This window comes from Aegilops tauschii, chromosome 4, assembly GCF_002575655.3.
Source record: "Aegilops tauschii subsp. strangulata cultivar AL8/78 chromosome 4, Aet v6.0, whole genome shotgun sequence".
Lineage (NCBI taxonomy): Eukaryota > Viridiplantae > Streptophyta > Magnoliopsida > Poales > Poaceae > Aegilops > Aegilops tauschii.
Window position 1 is genome coordinate 350,715,853 of NC_053038.3, and position 7,960 is coordinate 350,723,812.

Here is a 7,960-nt window from a genome sequence, read left to right on the forward strand (position 1 = left end):
CTCCAGCTAGTGCTTTTTAATAAGAGGGTGATGACTCAACATAAAAGTAAATAGATGGGCCCTTCACAGTGGGAAGCAGGGATTTGTAGAGGTGCCAGAGCTCGGTTTTGAAATAGAGATAAATAATATTTTGAGCGGCATACTTTCATTGTCAACATAACAACCAAGAGATGGCGATATCTTCCATGCTACACACATTATAGGCGGTTCCCAAACAGAATGGTAAAGTTTATACTCCCCCTCCACCAACCAGCATCAATCCATGACTTGCTCGAAACAACGAGTGTCTCCAACTAGCAACAGTCCCAGGGGGAGTTTTGTTTGCAATTATTTTGATTTAGTTTGCATAAAGCATGGGACTGGGCATCCCGGTGACCAGCCATTTTCTCGTGAATGAGGAGCGGAGTCCACTCCTCTTGAGAATAACCCACCTAGCATGGAAGATAAGGGCAGCCCTAGTTGATACATGAGCTATTCGAGCATACAAAATAGAATGTTTATTTGAAGGTTTAGAGTTTGGCACATACAAATTTACTTGGAACGGCAGGTAGATACCGCATATAGGAAGGTATAGTGGACTCATACGGAATAACTTTGGGGTTTAAGGGATTGGATGCACAAGCAGTATTCCCGCTTAGTACAAGTGAAGGCTAGCAAAAGACTGGGAAGCGACCAACTAGAGAGCGACAACAGTCATGAACATGCATTAAAATTAATAAACATTGAGTGCAAGCATGAGTAGGATATAATCCACCATGAACATAAATATCGTGAAGGCTATGTTGATTTGTTTCAACTACATGTGCGAACATGTGCCAAGTCGAGTCACTTAAATCATTCAAAGGAGGATACCACCCCACTATACCACATCACAACCATTTTAATAGCATGTTGGTACGCAAGGTAAACCATTATAACTCATAGCTAATCAAGCATGGCACGAGCAACTATGATCTCTAATTGTCATTGCAAACATGTTTATTCATAATTGGCTGAATCAGGAACGATGAACTCATCATATTTACAAAAACAAGAGAGGTCGAGTTCATACCAGCTTCTCTCATCTCAGTCAGTCCATCATATATCATCGTAATTGCCTTTCACTTGCACGACCGAACGATGTGAAAATAATAAGAGTGCACGTGCATTGGACTAAGCTGGAATCTGCGAGCATTCAATAAACAGGAGAAGACAAGGCAATATGGGCTCTTGGTTAAATCAATAATAATGCATATAAGAGCCACTTCAGCAATTTAATCATGGTCTTTTCCTAATGACCCCAAAGAAAAGAAATAAAACTATTTACACGGGAAAGCTCCCAACAAGCAAAAGAAGAACGGGAAATCTTTTTGGGTTTTCCTTTTAATTATTACTACTACAGCAAGAAAAATAAACTAACTAAAAGCTACTACTAATTTTTTCGGTTTTTCTTAAGGTTTATCAAACACACAAGAAGAAAACTGGAAAAAGAAAATAAACTAGCATGGATAGTACAGTGAAAGAGTATGAGCACCGACATCTAGCAATGAGTGTGTGTAAACATAAATGTAATGTCGGTGAGAGATACGTACTCCCCCAAGCTTAGGCTTTTGGCCTAAGTTGGTTTATTGCCAAGGATGGCCTGGCGGATATCCGTAGTTGCAGCCGGGGTCGTACTGAGATGCAGCGGCTATTGCCTCCTGAGCTGCAGCGTGGCGGCGAGCTGCCTCCGCCCTCCTCTCGTACTCATCTGCCTCCTCTCTGGTAATAACATATCTTCCTTTTGCCTGATAATCAAAGAAGGAAGGAGCAGGGAGAGTAATACGGACAGCACGACGTTTGTCAAAGATTAAGCGATACCGGAGGGGTGATTCATTCCTCTCGATAAACTGGTGGTGGACGATAGCATTATAGTCTAAATAAGTAGGAGGCAACTCAATATCATCCTCACGAATGTCCACACCAAGAAAATCAGCTAAGCGGGTTGCATAAATTCCTCCAAAGAAATCTCCATTAAATCTATTATGATGCAACCTACGTGCAACAATGGCTCCCAAATTATAAGATTTGTCTTCTAACACAGCACTCCTAAGAATACTAAGGTCAGGGACACACATATGGCATGCTTCATCTTTACCATTTATGCACCTACCTATGAAGAGAGCAAAATAATGTATAGCAGGAAAATGAATGCTCCCAATGGTAGCTTGTGCTATATTTCTAGATTCCCCCACAGTTATACTAGCAAGAAAATTTCTAAATTCAGATTTGCGAGGTTCACTAGCACTACCCCATTGTGGAAGTTTGCAAGCAGCGGTAAAATCCTCTAAGTCCATAGTATAAGATTTTTCATAGAGATCAAACATGACATTTGGAGAATTACGTGAAGATGAAAATTCAAACCTCCTCACAAACGAACTAGTGAGATAGTGGTATTGGCGGCACTTCTCTGCCTCGAAGCTCACAAGATTAGCGTTACACAAATATGCGTTAAATTCTTCCTTGATTCCTGCTCGATCCATAAATTTTTCTGAAGGCCATTCACAAGGCCGCACTGGAGCGTCCCTTGGTGGCTCATCGTCAGCATCACGCATTGCAAGCCTGGGTCCTTGCTTCCTTGAAGAACCACCTTGGAACATTTTCCTAAGCATATTTCTTCCTCTGAAAATTTTCTGAAATTTTTAGTAACTTCAAACAAAAGTGAACCAAGCTCAATAAAATTGATAGCAACTACTCCTACAAGTGCCTAGAGCCTATATCAAGCATTAGAACTACTTGGAACCATATAAATTTGACATGCAAGCTCAAGAACATGGTCACCTAGGCAGCACAAATTTGCAATGAATAAAGCACTAGAACAAAAACTAATTGAACCAATGGAGGAGTCACATACCAAGGAACAATCCCCCCAAGCAGTTTGGTGAGAGGTGCTTTGAGCAAGGAGATCAAAAATCGCAGCAAAATGAGCTAGAACTCGTGCTTGAGCTGGATATTGGTGTTTGTGGGAGGAAGAAGAAGTGTGTGGGTGCAGGAATAAGTGGAGGGGAGCCACCGTGGGCCCATGAGGCAGGGGGCGCGCCCTGGGGGGTAGGGCACGCCCTCCACCCTCGTGGCCAGGTGCTTGCCCCTCCTGCTGTGTTCTCAGTGCCAGATATTCTCAAATATTCCATAAAAAATCATATTCCATTTTCAGAGCATTTGGAGAACTTTTATTTTTGGGGTATTTTTATATTGCACGGATAAATCAGAAAACAGACAGAAAAATACTATTTTTACTTTATTTCAACTAAATAACAGAAAGTAGAGAGAGGGTAAAGAAGGTTGTGCCTTCTAGTTTCATCCGTCTCATGCTCATCAAAAGGAATCCACTAACAAGGTTGATCAAGTCTTTGTTAACAAACTCATTCCGAATAACATGGAACCGGAGAAATTTCGAATAACACTATGTTACCTCAACGGGGATATGAACATCCCCAATAATAAGAATATCATATTTCTTCTTGACACTAGGAAGAGGAAATTCAAAACCTCCAAAAATAATGGATGGAATTTTTCCAATAGAATTGATACTGTAGACCTGAGGTTGTTTCCTCGGAAAGTGTACCGTATGCTCATTACCATTAACATGAAAAGTGGCATTGCCTTTGTTGCAATCAATAACAGCCCCTGCAGTATTCAAAAAGGGTCTCCCAAGAATAATAGACATACTATCGTCCTCGGGAATATCAAGAATAACAAAGTCCGTTAAAATAGTAACATTTGCAGCCACAACAGGCACATCCTCACAAATACCGACAGGTATAGTAGTTGATTTATCAGCCATTTGCAAAGATATTTCAGTAGGTGTCAACTTATTCAAGTCAAGTCTACGATATAAAGAGAGAGGCATAACACTAACACCGGCTCCAAGATCACATAAAGCGGTTTTAACATAGTTTCTTTTAATGGAGCATGGTATAGTAGGTACTCCTGGATCTCCAAGTTTCTTTGGTATTCCATCCTTAAAAGTATAATTAGCAAGCATGGTGGAAATCTTAGCTTCCAGTATCTTTCTTTTATTAGTGACAATATCTTTCATGTACTTAGCATAAGGATTCATTTTGAGCATATAAGTTAATCGCATACGCAAAAACATAGGTCTAATCATTTCAGCAAAGCGCTCAAAATCCTCATCATCCTTTTTCTTGGATGGTTTGGGAGGGAAAGGCATGGGTTTCTGAACCCATGGTTCTTTTTCTTTGCCATGTTTCCTAGCAACAAAATCTCTCTTATCATAACGTTGATTCTTTGATTGTGGGTTATCAAGATCAACAGCAGGTTCAATTTCTAAATGATTGTCATTACTAGGTTGAGCATCATCATGAGCATCATCATTAACATTTTCACTAGGCTCATGTTCATTACCAGATTGTGTTTCAGCATCAGAAATAGAGATATCATTGGGTTTCTCAGGTGGTTCAGCAATAGGTTCACTAGAAGCATGCAAAGTCCTATCATTTTTTCTTCTTTTTAGAAGGACTAGGTGCATCAATATTATTTCTCTGAGAATCTTGCTCAATTCTCCTAGGGTGGCCTTCAGGATACAAAGGTTCCTGAGTCATTTTACCAGTTCTAGTAGCCACTCTAACAGCATAATCATTTTTCTTACTATTCATTTCCTTGAGCAAATCATTTTGAGCTTTAAGTACTTGTTCTACTTGAGTGGTAACCATAGAAGCATGTTTAGTAATAAGTTTAAGTTCACCTTTAACATTAGCCATATAATTACCCAAGTGTTCAATCATATAAGCATTTTGTTTTAATTGTCTACCAAAATAAGCATTGAAATCTTCTTGCTTAACCATAAAGTTATCAAACTCATCCAAGCATTGGCTAGCAATTTTAGTAGGAGGGATATCAGCTTTATCATATCTATAGAGAGAATTTACCTTTACTACCTGTGTCAGGTTATCAAGACCATGAGTTTCTTCAATGGGTAATGGATTAAGATCATATGTTTCTTAAACAGACGGTAAATTAAGACCATGTATTTCTTCAATAGGAGGTAAATTCTTAACATCTTCAGCTTTAATACCTTTTTCTTTCATAGATTTCTTTGCCTCTTGCATATCTTCAGGACTGAGAAATAGAACACCTCTCTTCTTCGGAGTTGGTTTAGGAATAGGTTCAGGAATTGGCTCAGGAGCTGGCTCAGGAAGTGTCCAATTATTTTCATTTGTCAACATATTATTCAATAAAATTTCAGCTTCATCCGTTGTTCTTTCCCTGAAAACAGAACCAGCACAACTATCCAGGTAATCTCTGGAAGCATCGGTTAGTCCATTATAAAAGATATCAAGTATTTCATTTTTCTTAAGAGGGTGATCAGGCAAAGCATTAAGTAACTTGAGAAGCCTCCCCAAGCTTGTGGGAGACTCTCTTCTTCAATTTGCACAACGTTGTATATTTCCCTCAAAGCAACTTGTTTCTTATGAGCAGGGAAATATTTAGCAGAGAAGTAATAAATCATATCCTGGGGACTACGCACACAACCAGGATCAAGAGAATTAAACCATATCTTAGCATCACCCTTTAATGAGAACGGAAATATTTTAAGGATATAAAGATAGCGAGATCTCTCATCATTAGTGAACAGGGTGCCTATATCATTTAATTTACTAAGATGTGCCACAACAGTTTCAGATTCATAGCCATGAAAAGGATCAGATTCAACCAAAGTAATTATATCAGGATCAACAGAGAATTCATAATCCTTATCAGTAACACAGATAGGTGAAGTAGCAAAAGCAGGGTCAGGTTTCATTCTATCATTAAGAGATTGCTGCATCCATTTAGCTAATAACCTCTTGAGTTCATATCTATCTTTGCAAGCTAAAATAGCTAAAGTAGCTTCTTTATCAAAAACATAACCCTCAGGAATAACAGGCAAGTCTTCATCATCACTTTCATCAATATTATCAGTTTCAATATTTTCTTTCTCTCTAGCCTTAGCAATTTGTTCATCAAGAATTTCACTAAGTAGTAGTATCAAGCATAGAAGTAGTTTCATCATAAGTATCATGCATAGCAGAAGTGGCATCATCAATAACATGCGACATATCAGAATGAATAGCAGAAGCAGGTCTAGGTGTCGCAAGCTTACTCAAAACAGAAGGTGAATCAAGTGCAGAGCTAGATGGCAGTTCCTTACATCCCCTCGTAGTTGAGGGATAAATTGTTGTCTTAGCGTCTTTCAAGTTCTTCATAGTGACCAGCAGATATAAATCCCAAGTGACTCCAAGAATAGAGCTATGCTCCCCGGCAACGGCGCCAGAAAAGAGTCTTGATAACCCACAAGTATAGGGGATCGCAACAGTTTTCGAGGGTAGAGTATTCAACCCAAATTTATTGATTCGACACAAGGGGAGCCAAAGAATATTCTCAAGTTTTAGCAGTTGAGTTGTCAATTCAACCACACCTGGATAACTTAGTATCAGCAGCAAAGTATTTAGTAGCGAAGTAATATGATAGTAGCGGTAACGGTAACAAAGGTAACAGTAGCAAAAGTAATATTTTTTGTGTTTTGTAGTGATTGTAACAGTAGCAACGGAAAAGTAAATAAGCGAAGAACAATATGTGAAAAGCTCGTAGGCATTGGATCGGTGATGGAGAGTTATGCCGGATGCGGTTCATCATGTAACAATCATAACATAGGGTGACACAGAACTAGCTCCAATTCATCAATGTAATGTAGGCATGTATTCCGAATATAGTCATACGTGCTTATGGAAAAGAACTTGCATGACATCGTTTGTCCTACCCTCCCGTGGCAGCGGGGTCCTAATGGAAACTAAGGGATATTAAGGCCTCCTTTTAATAGAGAACTTTTGTTTCTGCACATAAATAACACCATGGAAAGTCTGCTGAAAACAGCGTCTGTCCGGGTTAGTTCCATTCAAATCATGCAAGTTAGAGTCCAAAACAAGGGCAAAAGTGTTTGGAAAAGTAGATACGACGGAGACGTATCAGACCCCTGCAGGGAAGTTATCTATTCGAATACTGTGTCCACGGTAATGGACGTTCAGACTTATATCCTGATCTTTTACAACTAGAAATGGATACTTAAGATATGTGGCTCCAAATTGCTTTCTCCCAGTTACAACATGTTTGTTAATTATAAACTGCTATTCTTTACTCTTCTACATGCTGCAAGACGCTTGGAGCTGCTTGAAGATGCTAGTCTTCGATAGGCTAGGCCTTCCCCTCTATTCTGGCATTCTGCAGTTCAGTCCATAGATACAACCCTTCCATTTGATACCAATGCATACTTAGTATAGATCTGATGCTTGCGAGTACTTTGGATGAGTACTGACGGTTGCTTTGCTACCCCTTTTCACCCCTTCTTCCTTCTTTCCGGTTGTTCCAACCAGATGGTGGATCCCTGGAGCCAGATGCCACCACCGATGGATACTACTATGTGGAGACTGCCGACGACCAGGAGTAGTTAGGAGGTCCCAGGCAGGAGGCCTTGCCTCTTCGATCATTGATGTTTGTGCTAGCCTTCTTAAGGCATCCTTGTTTAACTTATGTCTGTACTCATATATTGTTGCTTCCGTTGACTCTTGTGTATCGAGCTTGTATTCGAGCCCTCGAGGCCCCTGGCTTGTAATATGAAGCTTTTATTATTTCTATTTGTGTCTAGAGTTGTGTTGTGATATCTTCCCGTGAGTCCCTGATCTTGATCGTACACATTTGCGTGTATGATTAGTGTACGGTCGAATCGGGGGCGTCACAGCTTGTAGAGCATGTTGTAGTTGGAAAGTTGTTTAATATACATAAAAACAGTTAAAGACATTCAGAAGTGGTAGAGCAGAAAACAAATTTGTTTCCGTTGAAATCAAAGGATATTGTGTGTCAACAATTATTTACCAAGTTGTAGACAAGCTCTTCTTGGGTAGTTCCCAGAATAGTGCCACATGGATAAAAGAAGTGAGATCTCTCA

The 7,960-nt window shown here is 39.7% G+C and overlaps 1 long non-coding RNA gene across 1 annotated transcript; it reads left to right on the plus strand.

The window, feature by feature from the left end:
* Positions 1-4,928: 4,928 nt before the first annotated feature.
* On the plus strand, positions 4,929-7,686 carry LOC141021321 (uncharacterized). Its single transcript, XR_012182125.1, has 2 exons — positions 4,929-5,273; positions 7,389-7,686. It is a non-coding gene; the product is annotated as an uncharacterized lncRNA (long non-coding RNA).
* Positions 7,687-7,960: the final 274 nt, after the last annotated feature.